The sequence below is a fragment of the Trematomus bernacchii genome, unplaced genomic scaffold, assembly GCF_902827165.1.
Source record: "Trematomus bernacchii unplaced genomic scaffold, fTreBer1.1, whole genome shotgun sequence".
Classification (NCBI taxonomy): Eukaryota; Metazoa; Chordata; class Actinopteri; order Perciformes; family Nototheniidae; genus Trematomus; species Trematomus bernacchii.
The window spans coordinates 750,865-771,599 of NW_022987593.1; the positions used below are offsets into that span (position 1 = coordinate 750,865).

Genomic DNA, 20,735 nt, shown 5'->3' on the forward strand with positions numbered 1-20,735 from the left:
TTCGAGACAACAGTACAGTCTCTACTGGATCAAAGTTTTTAATATTTGCAGTTTGTAACTTTGTTAAAACTGTTATAATATATATTTTAGTATGACAAACAATGGAAATATTGACTACGTGTCATGTGAATGAATGGACTGTTTTAAAGTAAATCGGACCTTTAGAACTATTTTGAAATTCATTCTGAAACAACCTTTTTTGTACCTTCTTCCATATGAAAAATATACTTTTTTTACTATTTCGAAAAAAAGTATTGCTACACAGCCTGCTATACAACTACTTGCTGAATGAGAAGATATGTTCAGTACTTACCTAGTGCAAAAAAAGCAATTATTGTTGTGAAACCTAAACATCTGTTGCCCTTTTGCGTCACAGCCAGGACAAAATTGATGCAAGACAACAGATACAAATCGGCCACTGCCATCGCTGAATGTCACCTTCTTTGCCGATAGGCTGATGGCCGTCAACAAGGAGAATATAGGTCAATAAATCAGAGCATCCCTTATGATTACCATGCAATCAATGTCCGGGTCAAATATTTAAAAAAACATTTGAATGTAAGACTAAAAACTTGCACACTGGCAAATGTAAAGGCCATCATTGTTTTGGCACATAAAGTCCAATTATGATTTCTTAGCGTGAAGATTAATTGTTTTAACTAGCACAAAAGGGGTAAAAACGTCTACATAGGCAAAATGTTCTTAAAATCAGAGAAAATTACTGAATTTGATGTAAAACCATGGCTCCATCAGTGTGAACTGCACTGAAGTGGCTCTTTCTGTTAGGTATCATGATGTCAGTGACCCATGGTGACCTGCCTCTGATACAATCTCCTTCTGCCATCTACTGTCAGCAAACGGCATTAGTGAGTAGCAGGCCGAGACTTCATAAAGCAGTACTTGTTTAAGGTTGAATTATTCTCATCTGACTCCGTCCTCTGTTCAACTAAATTTAAGATGATTTCCTTTATTTGGAGTGCCTCGCAGAAGAGGATCTTATTGCTGACATACAGTATAATAATGTAATAAACACTCAATCTTGTGTGGGCCCCAATGATTTTTTAAATGACACTTGCGTTACTGTTTTATCCCTAGCATTTGAAATGTTACGACAAATGTTTTATGGGGGTTTTCTTATTAGTTTGAGCAATTTTCTTACATTGTACAACTTGTATATGTATTTTACATATTCAAATGAATTATCTGACAAATGGTGAAGGCCATGAAGACGTGCTAACAAAAGTGCAAACAAGTGCTAAACAGTGCTAATCTGTGGGGATTGTTTCTTTTGCACATTAGATTTGCAAAAATCGAATGTACTGCCATTAATGTACTGCCTCGGATGTTAACTAATAGTTTTACATTTATTTTACAAAAAAGTGTCACATTTTTTAAGACAAAATGTCACAGCACAGCAAACCCCAAATGTCCTAGAAACTATTCACAACAAAATGAAAACAAACGAGGTAGCCCTCAAAGAATGAAGTGAGCACTCGGCCAAAATAATCATAAAATATTAACAGTGATAAATGTGGCACACCTTAAATGAGCAGACGCGCCCTGGATTCCGGTAGTACATGACACATTCAAGTTTCAAGTAGTGTAAAACAGCCTGATGGTGAGGAATAATGTGCCAGCTGTGATCGATGTCCCGTTTCTGCTCTGCGCTGTACTCTCCACCACAACACGAGGGCGGAGAACAACACGGTCACAGCCGGACTCCAAGTGAAGCAGCCGCAGGACAGCATCGAACTCATGACAGGTGAGATGCTGTTATATTTCCTCCAGTTTTAAGTTGTGCAGAGATGTTAAACACTTTAAATACTTCCCTTAACCGTTGACATTATTTGTAATTTTATTGTGCACCGTTTTTATTATTTTGTACGTAAAATCCAATTTCCTTGAATTTCTTTCCAGTTTTATTTCACTTTACTATTTACTTTTTCATGTCTCTCCGTTGATTTTTTTTTTCCTCTAGAGTCTAGAAACTACTTTTAAAATGCTGCAGAAACGCCAAATCTGACCTTGGTTTGCCATTTCACTGCAATTTGAAGCTATCGTTCGTAACACAACACAAAAGTGATATTGGTTCATATAAAGTCATGCTACTTAAGTGTAACTAGTGTATTTTATTTTTTGGAAACTTTAATCTTTTGTAACTCAAATGCCAAGTGATGTTTAACCTTCCATTACAGGGGTGCAACAGAAACCCATATGCAACTTGATGCTTGACGCTCTGCTGTAATACGTCAATGTGATCAAATGACATAGAAGAAAGTGTAAGGTTCTCTAGTTACACTGTCTTCGTCTGCCGGCAGCTAAGCCCCTGAGATTGTCACCGAGATAGCCGACTGCCACCTAAACATCTTGGTCAGGATGTACGGACAAATCCTTCATCCGAACAGCCCCCGATGATTGCTTTATTAATGTCAATGTTGGTGGTTTTCAAACAGCGAATGGAGCACGGCGTTCTGAATCGATTCCCACAGACACGTTTGGGTCGCCTCCTGTGTTGCAGCTCCAAAGAAGCAGTCCTGGAGCTCTGCGATGACTTCACTCCCTCCCTCGGAAATGGAGTACTACTTTGACCGCAATCCGCGTTTCTTCTGCTACGTTATCAACTTTTACCTCACAGGCAAAATCCATCTGGTGGAAGGGTTGTGCGTGGTGTCGTTCGTCCAAGAGATTGAGTATTGGGGCATCAAGGAGCGCCACCTGGACTACTGCTGCAGCAACAAAATTCTATGAACTGATGCAGCTTGCTGAAGATAAGAGCTGGGATCAGAGAAGTGATGAGTTGCAAAGTTCAGGCTCATCTATTGAGGAGCTGTCAGTTTTGAAGGATGACATAGAAATGTTTGAAAGGCTCCTGGTGTGCTGATGTTCGCAGGAATATCTGGATTCGACTTGAGGATCCAGCCTACTCTACTTCAGCCAAAGTGATGGCTGTAGCATCCCTGAGTGCGGTCATTGTCTCAATTGTTGCCATGTGCGTCCACAGCATGCCAGACTTCAATCAAGTGGATCACAATGAGAGGGAGATTGAAAACCCCGTTCTGAATTTCTTTGAGAACCTCTGTGTCTGTTCTTCTCTGGAGAGTTTTCTTCTTCGTCTGGCTGTTGCACCGTCAGCCAGGAAGTTCTTGTGCAGCCCTCTCAATATCATCGACCTAATGTCAATTATTGCCCTTCTATTTTACTTTAGCTTGTGATTTTACTGGCTGATAGTGAGAACACAGACCTCGAGAATGTTGGAAAAGTGGTGCAGATCTTGAGGTTGATGCGAGTGTTTCGCATCCTAAAACTGGCTCGCCACTCATCGGGCCTTCGCTCTCTCGGCGCTACACTGCGAAACAGCTCCAGTGAAGTAGGGCAGCTGGTTGCTTTTCTTGTCTGTGGGCCATTTCAATGTTTTCTGCTCTCATTTACTATGTGGAGAATGAATCTCAAGAGTCAGAGCTGCAGACTATGCCTATTGGCTGGTGGTGGGCCACCATTAGCATGACTACAGTGGGCTACGGGGACACTTTCCCTGTTACACCAGCTGGGAAGCTGGTAGGATCCGTGTGCATCCTCTGTGGGCTGCTGATCGTGGCTCTGCCCATTACCAACATCTTCAATAAATTCTCCAAGTTCTATGAGAGGCAAAAACTGATAGAAGCTAAAGCTGAACCCTCTACAGCAAGTACAGGAGTGTTACCAAGCAGTGAGTCTTAAGTTGGGGTCTGTGGCACTCAGTCAGGGGTCCGTTAATACGTTTGGCCCATAGGTTTGGCCAAGGAAAAGAGATTAGCAGAGGGATTTTACTGTGATAAATGGCTTAGAATTCAAAGGTCAAGCAAGTGTTTTCTTGTGTGTAGTGGGCAAATATCTTCATGGACTAAGGACGTTTTGACATTTTGGGGATTTTTGCTTAATCATTTTCTTGTTTTCAGTTAAATAAAAAGATTGATACAATATTTGAACTTCCCAACCATGTACAGTAAATAAGAGATGACATTTTTTATTAGGCCAACCCGGGAGATTAGCATCACACTAGTTCCCTCCCTGAAAAAACATTGGAATTTTCCATTGGATTTTTGCAATATTGTGAGCTCTCTAGTAAACAAAGTTAATGAAACGTACACGTGCTGTTCAACCTGATAATCTTCACAAATGACACCACAGTCACATGACATTGTGTCATTGCTTTTAAGCCTAATGTGAACTATAGTGTTCAGTGTGGTGAGGTTTAAAAGCCATATTTCGCACTTGATAGCAAAAAAGGGTGGGAGGGGGGGTTATTTATTCAAGGTATTTCTATTGTAGGAAAAAATTGTAAAATACCTTAAGCTTGTGTTAAAACTACAGAGCTTATTTCAGGCATCAAACCAAAAAAAAATGGACAGTCTCGTCAAAGGAACTGATCTGACCACTGTCACCCTATTTTAAGCCTAATAAGATTAGAAACAGGTGAAAATGGCTGAAGCTTTGTCCAAACGTAAGAAATCCAACTACCAGCATATTTCTTGGCCAGCGGACACTCCAGGTAGTAACTGTGCCAGGAAATAGTCTGGCACATTTCCCCTGTTAATCAGCATAGTAGTAGATCAGATTAATAAAATCTATTATGTTTAAACAAATAAAATACAACATGTCAGTTAGTAAACTTTATAGGTTAATGTGGCTAAATATTTTTGCCGGATGCTGGCTAGCTCCTGGCTGAGCTAAGCAAAGCTAACAGGGTGCTAGCTCCAGCTATGTACACAGTTATTGTCAGAAAGGGGAGTTGTATCAATCTAATCATCTGACATAGTCTTAGTCTGTTACAATTTGATAATGCATTTAATGGCTTTAAACTTTGCATTGCATTTGGGTTAAATTGTCCATACTCTCAAATAGTCTATGTCACATTCTTGTATTTACGGCGAGTTTACAAAACTCTGATTGTGTGCGCACAAAAAAGACATGATGCAGCATTCTGTAGTTGTTCAAGTCCTTTGTCAATAAATGCCTGTCTCCATTTCAGTTCTCATCTGCTATTGATCCATGTGTCTTGTTCTTGTCTCTGTTGTATTTAGTTTTAATTGCATGATTGCATAATCCAACAAGAGGCTTCTCTTTTGCTGAGTCATCAGTGTAATTAGTCCTTAATCAATGTATATGTCAATAAAAATCCTTTCAAGTTGCTGAATTCACAATTCATCCCATGATGAGCAATGAAAAAAATAAAAAGGTCAATAAAGTTATTTGCTTGGGTTTGTATTTCTTCTGTGCAGCTGTTATATTTAACATTTTTGTTGAATGCATGGTGCTGTGGTCTGATGCGCTGCTTTTTGCCGCAGTTACCTTCATCGGCATTACATATGGATCTGTGTTTTATCTGATGCCTCTTCCACAGATAAGAATGGGTCAGTCAATAAAAACAGACCAAATGTACAAGTTGCCCCTCCACAGTGTCAAACTTTAGAAACCTTCATCTCAATCCAACTGATCTTTAGTGAGATTATCTCTACTGCCCGCTGATGATTACAAAATGATAATGTTTTGCAGCCGTCAGAAAATTGATAAGTAGCTTCAGCCCTTTTGAAAACATCCTGTCAGCACTCAGGGGTACGGTCACCTTTTAAGCCTGGGTACCTCCTCCTCCGTCCTTCTTTCAGGCACAAAGTCAAACAGTATTGCACTCTGATTTAGTTCATTGCTTCATTCTTTATAAGTGAACGTCTCCGTCAGCAATATCCGTGGTCAAGGACAGCCAGGTGTCTTCTTTAACATCTACATGCTACCACTGGCTCAGATAATGAAAAACAACAAATAAGTTACCATAGCTATGCGGATGACACACACATTTACGTAACAATTTCACCAGGAGATTATGCTCCAATTCAAACACTGAGTAAGTGCATTGAACAAATCAATGACTGGATGTGTCAGAACTTTCTCCAATTAAACAAAGATAAAACTGAGGTAATGGTTTTTGGAGCCAAGGCAGAAAGTATAAAAGTTAGCGCTGAGCTTCAGTCTGCAATGTTCAAAACAACAGATAGAGCCAGAAATCTAGGTGTAGTCATGGACTCTGACCTGAGTTTCAACAGTCACATTAAAACAGTTACTAAATCAGCCTACTATCACCTAAAGAACATATCTAGGATTAAAGGACTAATGTCACAGCAGGATTTGGAAAAACTTGTCTATGCTTTTATCTTCAGTAGACTGGACTACTGCAATGGTGTCTTTACAGGTCTCACTAAAAAATCTATTAGAAAGCTGCAGCTAATTCAGAACGCCTGCTGCTCGAGTCCTCACTAACACTAAGAAAGTGGATCACATCACTCCTGTTCTGAAGTCCTTACACTGGCTTCCTGTGTGTCAAAGAATAGATTTCAAAAATATTGCTGCTGGTTTATAAAGCTTTGAATGGTTTAGGCCCAAAATACATGTCTGACCTACTGCTAAATTATGAACCATCCAGAACTCTCAGGTCTTCAGGGACTGGTCAGCTTTCTGTCCCCAGAGTCAGAACTAAACATGGAGAAGCAGCATTCAGTTATTATGCTCCAAATATCTGGAACAAACTCCCAGAAACCTGCAGGTCCGCTGCAACTCTTACTACTTTTAAATCCAGGCTGAAGACTTTTCTTTTTGCCGCTGCTTTTAATTGAACTATTCACATCTTAAACTGCACTGTAACTTTTAACTTTTATCCATGTATTTTTTCTTTAATGTTTATTTTATTATCTTTTCTTTTTAATGACTGATTTTAAATGCCATTTTTAAAATGTCTTCCATTTTTGTAAAGCACTTTGAATTGCCTTGTGTTGAAAGGTGCTATATAAATAAACTTGCTTTGCCTTGCCTTGCCTTACACGGGAACATATAGAAAGTGTGCTGTTAGAAGCCTAGGGACCCCCCCCCCCCCCCCAATAGTTCACTTACCCTTCCCTACTATGATTTTTAACCACTCAGTATAGTATTTTGAAAAACATAATTAGAGAAGTCAAAGAAAAAAAGTGATAGTGTAGTCATATTATAGTATGGCATAAATGTCGATAAAAAAAATCACAATAAATAAACCATTCAAAAGTCCTTAACGAACAAATCTTAGCACAGTCATGAAAAGCATTTGCATCATATGTCATAGTTTGTTATTCAAAAATTATAAAAAATCATTTTAAAGTATGTTAATACAACTCTGAAAATGTCACAGTATAGTATTCCCTAAATATATCATGGGAAAGACTTCAATAAGTGTTTGATGCTCTAAAAGGAAGAATCCGACCAAACATTGTGCGGCCTCAACCGGCAACCCTGTCTCCTAGAAATTACGTTCCCACAAAACTAAACTGCATTCTCAAATACGTTTCGCAAGAAACGTATTTCCTTCCACGTTACGTTTGTTATGAACATATCTTAAATACGTTTATTTTCTACATATCTTCTAGAAACCTATTTTCTCCCACATGACGTTTGTTATGAACGTATCTCAAATACGTTTGCTTTCTACCTATATTTGCCATTTCTTTTCTAGCTTATAATAATGATAATAGTAATTTATTAATATCATTTTAGAGCAAACTTATTTTCGCGCTGGCTGGCGGCTCACTGTTCAGTTGACCAAATCCGTTATTATGCTGGTTAATGGTTAATAATCACAATATTGTTTGTAGTCGTTTCATACAGCATTCTCAATTACGTTTAACAAGAAACGTATTTTGTCCCACGTTACGTTTGTTCTGAACATATCTTAAATACGTTTGCTTTCTACCTATCTTTGACATTTCTTTTCTAGCTTATAATAATGATAATAGTCATTTATAAATATCATTTTAGAGCACACATTTGAAATCGACGATCGGGCTTGATATCCTATGGTTAAATTAAAATCAGTAGGCGAGGCTGTAATTCGCCAGCTGCGAGGCAGAAAATAATAGTTTTAACATGCCAAAAAGCTGCTGTGTCGTTTATTTGCACCTCAAACATTAAAACAAATCCAGAAGTTACGTGTTTCTGTACTTCCTCTAAGAAGAAAGGACAGTATACAACAGAAGAGCTCTGTGGCTTCAGGCTTGATCGCCGTTCAAATGACAGCTGGTTTCCCCAAAAGTGGGCAGGGCTGTAAAGTGACGTAGGAAAGATCATCAGCTCGCTGATTGGATGTTTTAGCCGCAATGCACGTCGGGATATGGTGTTAATGCGATATGAAATCCGAAAAAGAATCAGAGTTTAGGATGGCCGAAGACACTACACTACCCATAATCCCCAGCTATCGTTTGGGACTACAGTCCTGTTTGTCCCCGTGATTAATCTTCAAGCTCTGGGATTGGATGTTGGAGTGGCAGTGCGCCAAGGTTACGCCGAGCGCCAAACAGCTCTTTGAAATGGAACGAAACCACGGCAGACTTTCCAAAACTGGACTCGAACGCCCCCCAGAACTACAAATGCTGGCTATTGTGTTTCGCAACATGTTCTATGGCGTCTCTACTGGGAATTGTAGTTTTAAAAAGACGTTTTCGTTTTTTCCCAAAATTAGAAGTTGACAGTATTAAACTGTGTACAGCCCTGGAGGTTAGGGGATAGGAAACAAATTGGTGTGTACAAATGTAAAACATGTAATTAATAAATGGGTGAAAATCGCTTGTGTCCATATAATGGGAAGCATTAATATATACCCACATGCCAGCTCATTGTTACTTTGGAATTCTACTCCACTACAATTCAGAGGTTAACCTGGTATTTTTACTCCACTATATTTATTTAGTTACTTTGCAGATTCTGATTAATGATGTGAAATATAAACAACCCTTAAAGCAGACTTAGTTACCCCTGAGTAAAATTCAGGGAAAGGTGATTGTCAAGTGCCAACAAGCAGGAGAGATATTAGTTGGTGCTTGAGAAGACTAAACATTTATCTGCAGATCTCTATAAAGTATATTCATTACTCGTTATTCTCTACTAATAGTTAATTAAAAACTGTATATAATAGCTATTTTGCACATCCCTTTCAAGATTTTCTAAGGTTTATTGACATATCATATACACAACTATGTTGAAGTTATGCAATTAATGAAAAACTTGGGTCACAGGTTCCTCAACAGTGCATTACAAGACATCTATCAATATGTGTGTATTCCTCCACCATTAAACTCAAATTCTGCACATGTCTTATACTATCTACATACATAAGAGTATAATTAATATATATATAATATCAGTTAAAATAAGTGCTTCAACACAGTTAACATTGCAGGAAAGCAATATATTAGACGTTAAGTACTTTGTCAGGCTTAATATTTATCTGTAGATACCCCCAAAGCTTTTTTCTTATTTGAAAGAAAACCTAAGTATTGTTTAATGTGTTAATAAAGGTTAATTAGTTTGTCTGTTTTGCACATCCTCATATTAATATCTTTGTACATCAGGCACTAAACTGTTTTATTGTAGAGATCACTTACAGTATCTTCTTGATTTTTTATATTCTATATTTCTATCATTGACCTTCTACTTTCCCCCTATGAAAGTATGTACTCTTAATATTTTATTCATCAAATAACATTATTCAACAAAAATAACATTATTCAACAAAAATAATTAAATAACGTGCTTTAACCACTAGGCGGTGCACACAAGGTACACACAGTATACTAATAATAACTTTGTATTACTAGTGTAGGACACTTATGTATGTATAACATCTGAAGATGTGTAGTTTTATTCATGTTTTTACATAATTGTACAGGATATTGCTATATTATTTCTCATGTTTACTTCTACACATTAATATCTGATTTGTAAAACATCACAGACAGAAAGGTATATCCGTCATTTAATGGTAAGCTATTGAAATTGTGATTCCATAGATGTGTCTCCCATCACCCAAATCCCCTGACTATTCTCTCAACTCAGTATTTACATTCTTATATTCAAAGAAAATCAGTAATATCTTTAAAAACTACAAGTCCTTTTCTATCAGCTGTGCACCGTTATGGTGTAAATATAACCTATCTACCAATTGGATCAAATATAAAAGTCAGCCGTATTAGTATTGATACTGTCAAGGAGACGTATTTTGTGAAAAGAAATGTAAGATGTTGTTTAATTGTTGATATATTTATGATCCACGTCACGTATTCAGTTATCGGCGGCAGCTTCTTCCTGTTTGTCCAGAAGTCTTTCTCATCAGGGCTCTATAAATAAAGAACTTATGGCATGATGTGTAATATTTAATGCCAGCCGAAACCGTGTATTACAATGCCGTTATGTGATGACTTTCAAAGAGATAAAGGCAAAGAACACTGCGGAATAAAGTATTATTATTATTATTTTTTTTAATGTTTTCGGATTTCACATCGCATAAACACCATATCCCAACGTGCATTGCGGCAAAACATCCAATCAGCGAGCTGAGGATCTTTCCTACGTCTGTTTCCGGTATTGTTCCTGTAATGAGAGTTCACATTTATGCTACATTGAAGGGTGGAATTGACTACACATCTTCAGAAAACATAATTTGCTTCAGATATATACTGTAACTCATAGCAATATTGTACCATTAAGAAAAGCCAACTGCATTAAAAACCCAGTTAACAAACACCTAAAGTTTTTTCCTTCAGTATTGAAGATGTAATTCCCAATGTAGACACACCTGGGGTCGCTGTTCAGTCTGTTACGCTGAGCCATGCATTGTCTGGAAACGTAAAAGGGACGAAGAAGACAAAGTGAAGTGACGTACTTCCGGTTCAATGTGAAAACATTCCCAGTTAAACCATAGATATATATAAAAGCATATGTTTATATATATCTATGAGTTAAACAACATAAACAAATCGCTTAATAAAAGATAAAACACTGGCATGTAATTGACGTTTGGATTAAATAGAATGGTTTTGAATAATAGGATGAGAGTAAAATCTACGTCACAAGCCCACCCACTTTTGGGGAACCAACGCTGTCATTTGAACGGCGATCAAGCCTGAAGCCACAGAGCTCTTCTGCTGTCCTTAGAGGAAGTTTGAGGTGTTTGAGGTGCAATAAACGACACAGCAGCTTTTTGGCATGTTAAAACTCTGCCTCGCAGCTGGGCGAAATTACAGCCTCGCCTACTGATTTAATTTAACCATAGGATATCAAGCCCCGATCGTCGATTTCAAATGTGTGCTCTAAAATGATATTAATAAATGACTATTATCATTATTATAAGCTAGAAAAGAAATGTTCAAAGATAGGTAGAAAGCAAACGTTATTTAAGATATGTTCAGAACAAACGTAACGTGGGACAAAGACGTTTCTTGTTAAACGTAATTGAGAATGCTGTATGAAACGACTACAAACAATATTGTGATTATTAACCATTAACCAGCATAATAACGGAATTTGGTCAACTGAAAAGTCAGCCGCCAGCCAGCGCGAAAATAAGTTTTGCTCTAAAATGATATTAATAAATGACTATTATCAATATTATAAGCTAGAAAAGAAATGGCAAATATAGGTAGAAAGCAAACGTATTTAAGATACGTTCATAACAAACGTCATGTAAGAGAAAATAGGTTTCTAGAAGATATGTAGAAAATAAACGTATTTAAGATATGTTCATAACAAACGTAACGTGGAAGGAAATACGTTTCGCAAGAAACGTATTTGAGAAATGCAGTTTAGTTTTGTGGGAACGTAATTTCTAGGAGACAGGGTTTGCAACCGGAACACTTGTTTCTACAGCAGTTTGCTGTGTTTTCAATATGTTTCATGATGATTAGCCTATTTGTAGCCATTAATGCTTTGCTAGTTTCACAGTGGCTTCACAAGACTCAAATCAATTTAATTTGAATTGCTTACTCAGCACAATCATATTCAACTCACAATGAACAAATTGGCCGAGATGATTTATCCAATAGTCAATGATTGACTCAGGAAAGAAGGGTAGAAGATCAATCTGTACGTCAGGTTACAGCTGCATGTACTCAATAACACACAATACGGATCAGAGGAGTGTGTATAGGCAGGGGTGTCCAAACTACGGCCTGGGGGCCAATTGCGTCCTCCTGTCCATTATGAAATGGCCCTCAGTTATTTCTAAAAGTATAATGGAACATGGCCCAAACGAGTATGCTTGACTTATATTGTAATTTTCTAAGAAATCTTAGTTGATCAAAAAAAGCCCAATAACTTATTTGCATAACAAGCTTGAAATGTACCCTTCCTATTTCCCCTTATTATAAGCAATCTGAGGCTTCTATTTTAAGGGATGAGCTGAAAACACTTTTTGTAACAAAATGAAAATAATAAAACCCCTGTTAATTGAAAGCTGTTTTTTTCTTAAAGCATTTTCAATTATAATAATGTACCTATACGTTTGATTGATTTTGCTAACTTAACGAGTGAGTGGCCCAGCCCTTCGTATGTTTTTATGTATGTGGCCCTAAAAAAGTTTGGACATCCCTGCCGTAGGGTATCATATGGGGCTTGGTTGGGGGCTCGTATTATAGCATTTCATGTGATGAAGAAACACTGATGAACTTACTGTGCAGTGCAGTTTATTAAATGCTCTCAGTTGTCTTTGCAAACTAAGAAGAAGTCATTTGTTGTGATTAAATAACACAATGTCTCTTTCAAACTCCCTGACTCAGCCGTAGCAGGCGGAAATATCCCAGAAAGCAGTGTTTCATTTCAGGGAAAGCTCCACGCTAAGATTTCATTTATTGATGTCTGAGGGCCACCAGTCCACAAACGCATCATACTGTATTACCAAGAATTACGCTGGCACATTGTGATATCCAGCTGACTCATCAGGTGGGATCTTCAGGTGGACAAACACTCCCAGTTTTGTTTGTTGCAGGTCTGCCGTCCTGATAAAGGCCTAAGTAGGCTATATGTGGTGTAGGATGGAAAATCATAAGGGGTAGTAGTTTAATTTATTCTCAACATTACAACCTAATTCTCTGATAGATATTGGAATATTAAAGTTGAAGAAATTCTTTTAATTAATTAATGAGTCTTCTAATATATATACTTTGTATTTTTTTTTTTATAATTCGACAGACTATTCTACGCAATTTTTTCTCAGATTCTTGACAGACTAGCTATATTATGTCGTTTTTTTCCTCATATTTTTGATATATATTTGGTGATCCCAAGAAGGCGGCGCATGCAGACGCATTGGCTAATCACTGTCCCGATAATCTATTTTTTATTTTTTTGGGATAGTGATAAACAGAATTTCGATTTCCCTGTCTGTCCCCATCTCTGCGCCTCAAAGAGAAAAGGAAAACAAAACAGCATTTACATTGAGGCCACAAGTCTGAATGTCATCTTCTAAGAACATCTTAAGATGGATCAGTACAGACTAGTCACTCAACTCCAAATATTATTCAATTTTTTCCAAAATTTCTCTGACACTAAGCCAAATGGTATGGCATATGGAAGCCCATTTCTGACACGAGGAAGAAAAAATTGTACGTAATTATGACTCTTTAAAATGTATGACATAACATCTTAAAAAAAAGGACCACTCATTGGTTTGACTTTTTTACTATGTCATTATTATGAATTACCACCATTTTTTGACTTAGTATCTCATCTTGCCAACCTCTTATTTTGAATTCCTTATTACTTAATATAATTTACTGAGTAATAAGGTCGTATTTATAATGGACATTTGTGGAATGATCTTTTGATGCGTCGTCGGAGGGCTTGAATAATTGCAGCAGCAAATCACTAGCTCAACGTTAGCTAGGGATAGCAGTTGGTATTCAGCAACAGACACCACGATAAAACATTCTGACAGATATAATAACCCAATATCTTCTATCCGGCTCAAGCGCCATTTTGTCTATTGTTTTACAGCCCATCCATTTAGCTATGTAGGAAAAATGCCAACTATTAAGGTAAAAAACCATTGATAGCGACACCTTCTAATCCTTTGTTCAGTGGGCATGAAGCCAAAATGGCTGACTTCAGAACAAAAATATACTTTCTTACTATTTTTATATCCCATGTCATTATTTTGGGATTGTTCTTATATACATATATTTTTTCAGTGACAGAAATGTGCTTACATACCGTTTAACTCAAGCTAATAAATGAAAGCACTAAATAATTTGGTCATAGTTCAGTTCAGGAACAACACGATGTAGCACCAAATCATAACTCTTTTATTAAAATCCATCTTCACATTTGATGTTATAACATCCCAGTACACGCATTGTAACAGTGAACAGTTCCTTCAAAACAATTAAGCTTCATATCAAAAACAGGATTTGTCAAATTCAGTGCCTTTAACTGGTCACTGTTCCGTTTCATAACAAATGAACCTTGCTACTTGAAAAAAAGAGTGAACAAAGACACAAGATAAGAACATTGATATCCAAAGCAGGAAAGAAGAACAGAACGTGTAAGAACACAACAGACATTTAAAGAACAAGGCGGGACAAGAACTGTTATCATTGTGCGACATTCAGAGGAACTACTGTGCCATCCTTTAAAACTGTTGTTTTATTGAATAAATAAGCAAATTGTCAATAATTCTACAATGATGCTTTTGAAGAATGTTGACCACGCCCTAACTAACTGTTGCATATGGGGAGAAAACGTTGGGGTGGGCGTCTAGGCCAGGTCCTCTTCGCCTTCATCCTCAAACTCGCCCTCCTCCTCAGCGGTGGCGTCCTGGTACTGCTGGTACTCAGACACCAGGTCGTTCATGTTGCTCTCAGCCTCTGTGAACTCCATCTCATCCATGCCCTCGCCGGTGTACCTGAAACAAGGAAATATTACTCACTACATATAACTTTCAATCTTTCCTGACATTTATTTGTCCAAACGATTAATCTTGAAATACGTAAACCCTCTATCACTCACCAGTGGAGGAAGGCCTTGCGGCGGAACATGGCGGTGAACTGCTCTGAGATGCGCTTGAACAGCTCCTGAATGGCCGTGCTGTTGCCGATGAAGGTGGCGGCCATCTTGAGGCCACGGGGAGGGATGTCGCAGACGGCAGTCCTTCACGTTGTTTGGGATCCATTCTACGAAGTAGCTGCTGTTTTTGTTCTGCACATTCAACATCTGCTCGTCTACTTCCTTCATGGACATGCGGCCTCTGAAGATGGCGGCGACCGTGAGGTAGCGGCCGTGGCGTGGGTCACAGGCTGCCATCATATTCTTGGAGTCGAACATCTGCTGGGTGAGCTCAGGAACCGTCAGAGCCCTGGGGAGGACACACCATCCGATAAAGATTTATTTCAAAATGCATTTGTTAATGTGTTGTTTTAAGTGAAAAATATATATAATCGTCTTAATCACATTTACATGTATTTTGGGGGGGGGGATAAAAAAAAAAAAAACGTGTGGTGCTGTAATTCATGACAAACTGGTAAGAGCGCAATACATTTAGCTTGTTCCAATTTCTCCCTTTGTTTGCCTTTTCAAGGCGAGGCAATTATTGTTAGAAATCAACAATGGAAGTACGGAAGGATATTGAGGCCAAACCTGCTTTACATTCATTTTATGTTCTCTAGAAAAATTACAATTCTTAATGCTTTTGTATATATCTACCTGTACTGCTGGCTGCCACGGCTGGTCAATGGGGCGAAGCCGGGCATGAAGAAGTGCAGCCTGGGGAAGGGCACCATGTTGACAGCCAGTTTCCTCAAATCAGCATTGAGCTGGCCGGGGAAGCGCAGACAGGTGGTGACACCGCTCATGGTGGCTGAGACGAGGTGGTTGAGGTCTCCGTAGGTGGGGGTGGTGAGCTTCAGTGTGCGGAAGCAGATGTCATACAGCGCCTCATTATCAATGCAGAAGGTCTCATCTGTGTTCTCCACCAGCTGGTGGACGGAGAGGGTGGCGTTGTATGGCTCCACAACTGTGTCTGAAACCTGAGGTCGGGGGAGGGAGAAGGATTTACATTAAGGCAAGAAATAAGACAAGAAACATAGTTAATGTTGTAGTATTTTGGTGTATTATAAGCACCTTGGGGGAAGGCACCACGCTGAAAGTGTTCATGATGCGGTCTGGATACTCCTCTCGGATTTTGCTGATGAGCAGCGTGCCCATGCCCGAGCCGGTTCCTCCACCCAGGGAGTGTGTGAGCTGGAAGCCCTGCAGGCAGTCGCAGCTCTCCGCCTCCTTCCTCACCACATCCAGGACCGAGTCCACCAGCTCGGCTCCCTCAGTGTAGTGACCCTTAGCCCAGTTATTACCAGCTCCGCTCTGGCCTGTGTCACATGCAAACACACAACTCTATCAAAGCTGTGACATCAGCACATCCTGGGTCTACATTAAATAGGACTTCATTGGTCAAATGTTAAAGAGTGAAGAGTAGGGATGGGTATCGCGAACCGGTACTAAGTCAGTACCGGTACCTGATTGGACGGTATTGGTATACCGTTAAGCCGCTGGACAAATGGTGCTGCCATCGGTATATGAATTACGCTACTTCCTTAGTTTAAACAATTCTGGTTGGTTCGGAACCCTCATCCCGTGTGATGGATCCGGTTTGATTATCACTCTGATTGGCCACTGTGAATGCCACTCGTCATCTCTCCTAACAGCGCTCTTATTATTGTGAGACTCCCGGGGTCAGACGCAACATCTTGCAAGAAACAGCGTCTCAAGGCTTCTTAACATTTAACAACCTATTAATGATGCACTTAACGGTAAGAAACTCAGCTAACAGGCGATATTAACCATTTTACCTACACGGAACAGAATTCCAACACCAAGAGTCTAAATCAACACTTAGCAAAACGGGCTAACGGCTGCTTTAGCACATAACTGGCAAAAGCTTCCGGTTTAGGAGGTGCGCACGCAGCGTCTCGTTTTAACTGAATAATGGTCATGTTTACATGGATTTATGAACTGCCCCTAATTACCACCCCCCTTCCAGAGACACACTGTCAAACACTCATACCTGCTTGGTATGACATTGAAAAAAAGTTACATTAAATAAATAAAAATGTCAATAAAATGACTGTTGTTTAATCTTCACATCTTGTAATCATGTCTATAATTTTGAGCACCAAATTATTGAAAAGTATCGAAAAATACCGGTATCGATAACTAGTATTGGTATCGATAAAATCCTAACGATACCAATCCCTAGTGAAGAGTGACTGTAGATCAGGGCTGCACAATATGCGGAAAACATACGATGGCATGGCTTTATGTAAAACTAATAAATGTAAGTTAAAAAATTAAGCAGCAATAAAAAAATAATGATAGTTGCAGTAATGCAGTTTTATGTTCAAAGTCTGTGAACTCATTCAAAAATACTTAAATGCAATAATTCAGCCTTTCACAATGTGTATATCGCACAAGACGACAAATTATTTTTTGGAATATATTGTTCAGCCCTAATCCAGTTGCTTAATCACAGTATGGCAACTTCAATAACCCAAGTTAAAACACAAGACATTTTCATATTCTCACCAAAGACAAAGTTGTCTGGTCTAAAGATCTGGCCGAAGGGACCGGACCTCACCGAGTCCATCGTGCCGGGCTCCAAGTCCACCAGCACGGCCCGGGGGACATACTTCCCACCTGGTGATTCAAACACAAGACGACATTATTTATATTAAGCATTTTTTTTTCTTAATAGCTGCATTATAATTATTCAAGCAAAACCATGTTAATCTTTTTTCATCAAAGACTTTGCTTTCTTAAAGTATGACCAAACACAGTAAAAAGCATATTGTACGCTCAATTATATTTTATAATAGTTTGTCTGGCATTAATACAGTCCAGTCTCTTACAGCACAAGGTTAGCCAGGGGTTAAATTGGGATTGTCTATGGGGGGCTCTGTGTCGAGGTGCGGGCGTGGTCGCACATCACATAATCTGCTACTGTATCAAATGCGCACATTGATGCCACCAAATGAGACAAAAAAGTATTACAAATATGACCGTCTTTCTAATAGTGACATTAAACTTGAATTAATATACATCTTCAATTATTAATATATACACAAAAATGTGTACGTGCTTTGTATTGGTCGGCGTAGCTTAAAAATATTTGTTCGGAAATCTCAGCATTTACAGTATGCTGTAAATCTCACGATACACAATTTGATCATAACCACATTCGGTGTTATGACTGATCATAACTCAGCTTTAAGCACAGGCATACATATAGCCAGGGGTGCACATAACTGGTACGCAGGTACGCATGCGCGGCACAAATCTGAATTGCGTAACGTCACTTGTGTCACTACGCGCCTTTGCGTACCTCAAAACATCAAAACAAAACACATATTTCGTCTACACGTGTTTCTTGTCAACACTCAATGGAGTAAACTACTAGGCATGTCAAAAAACCCAAAGACATTAAGCAGCTACGTTGCCGTTTCGCTCCCTGCAAAAAATCTTTCTATGACTGATTGAACTGGAGCTGGGTGAGCCGCGCAGGACATAACCGACGGACCTGTGAAGCTTTCCAGGAGGCACAGGCTTAGATCACTGGACGACAGAGTTGGTCGCCGTGTGCACAGACAGGGTTAACGTCGGTATAAACAACAGAATTGTGCCAAAAGTCCGCCAACTGGCTGCGGTGGGAGACTCCCCTGTGCACATTCTGTGCCCCGCGCACACACTGGAGAACTGCGCAAAATCATCTGATCACAACGTTCACGCTCTGTGGTCAAGCTGCTGCAGTTTTATTTACACCAAAGTGGAGTGAGAAACACACAGCTGCAAACTTACTCAGGGTGTTATGGAAGAGTTTGAAATCAGACAGAGGTGGAAGAAGTACTCAGATCTTGTGTAGGAATACTCAGTTTACAGTAAAAGTCCTGCATTCAAAATGTTACTCAAGTAAAATTAGAAAAGTATTATCAAAATATAGTGAAAGTAGCGACAGTAAAAGTATTCATTGTGCAGATTGGTCAATTTCAGAATAATATGATATGTTTTATAATGATTGATCATGAAAGTGTTCTCAAAGCTGGTAAAGGAGCAGCTAGTTTGAATGACTTTGTATACTGCAGGGTAGCTTGTGAATTACTCCAGGTGGAACTAAAGTCTGATTTAACACTTGATTAGATTTCACATCATTCATCCACATCTGTAAAGTAACTAAAGGTATTAAATACATGTAGTGGAGTAAAGTAGAAGTACAAAGTAGCATAAAATAGAAATACTCAATTCAACTACAAGTATCTCAAATTGTACTTGAGTAAATAAGTGTGCTTTGTTACTTCCCACATTTGAAATCAGATATGACTTCAAGTCATGTGATAATTTCTTAGTATTTGATCCTTCAACTTGGCCTAAGGAAATGCAAGGACTTCACAGTTTTGGCAACAAGTTTTGGAGAGAAAGCAATCGGAGGCTTAAAAGAGACAGGGAGGTGCATCTTCATCATCTAGCATGCAAGAAGTGTAAATTGAGGACAGTGAAGGAGACACTGAGGAGGACCCACGCTTCGTGTGGGGTGAGTACCAAACGCTGTCTCTTGGTTACTCATCTGAGTAACTCACTAAAAAAAGTTATGTGCACCCCTGCATATATGCATGGTGTAAGAAACGGGCTTCCGTGTTACCAAGACGGGCGGGGTGGTGTTGGGCGCAGAGCCTTTGCACCACCCGCCCCGCCAGCGGAGTCTGGGCGGTGCTGCAGCACCAACGCAGAGACACACGTTCACCAAGGCCGATTTTAAAATAAAGTCAACACATATCGACCCTAAATATAGTATAGTTAAGAACGAGAAACGTTTTTGACATATCTTTTTCTGATATCTTCTGACAACGGTACGGGGGTGATGACGTCCAGAGCAATCGCCCTATTTGGGGCTTCAGCCTCCGCTCAATTTAACCCCTTGTTACAACCTAATTATATAATAAATAATACAAAATAACCGAAGTGACTGGATAATATATGTCGACAGAATATTATAATAAGTTTAAAGCTGTATTGTTGTTTTGGAAAGTATTATTATCTTGACGTTTTGTTGACTTGTTGCCGTATCCTAGAAACGGCGGCGCTAGCAACATAGCTAGGAGCTAAAGCAAAGCTAACCTGAAGCCTCATTGTAATAGACGTTGATGCGATCCAGCTGCAGGTCGCTGTCCCCCTGGTATGAGCCGGTCGGGTCGATGCCATGTTCTTCGCTTATGACTTCCCAAAACTAGAAGAGAATAAAACACAACAACGGTCAAATTACCTGCAAACTAGCATGACTTAGCTTAACGATTCGAACAGGTTGAACCCGTAGGTAGCTTTCATTAGCATTGCTGCTAAGTAGGCTAATCAACCCGCCCAAACGAACATTAACATCCACGCACTTAATGAATGAGTTAAGAATTCAAATGTAAATCTAAACTACTCTCTTACCTTAGCTCCAATTTGATTTCCACATTGGCCTGCCTGCAGATGCACGATTTCCCTCATTTTGGTTGAATTCAAATGTTCCAACCGACCGATTCAAAGGTTGAATCTGTACTGATGCAGCTACGCACTAACCAGAGAAGATGGGAGTGCTATCAACCGTTACCCGATTAACAGGATTGGTCCAAATTCATGTCACTCAGCCTCAGCAGACATCTCATTGGTCAAAAAATCTTAAGGGGGCGGTTTGCATACAATTTGTCCCGCCACTTTCTGGAATAGAGTGTAGATGAGCACTGTAAAACCTCAAATCCTACGTTATAATCCTTGTCCGTTTGTAAAACCTAAATACTGCCCCTGTACGCCACATCCCCTGAACTCCGTCGCAAAATATATTTAATTCTGTGTGGTTTCTGTTCAGTACTTGCTTCAGTTCTTAGAAATTG

The 20,735-nt window shown here is 39.1% G+C and overlaps 2 pseudogenes; one reads left to right on the forward strand and one right to left on the reverse strand.

The window, feature by feature from the left end:
* Positions 1–2,376: 2,376 nt before the first annotated feature.
* LOC117481918 lies at positions 2,377–3,717 on the forward strand (annotated as a pseudogene).
* A 10,388-nt stretch (positions 3,718–14,105) lies between these two features.
* On the reverse strand, positions 14,106–20,393 carry LOC117482342 (annotated as a pseudogene).
* Positions 20,394–20,735: the final 342 nt, after the last annotated feature.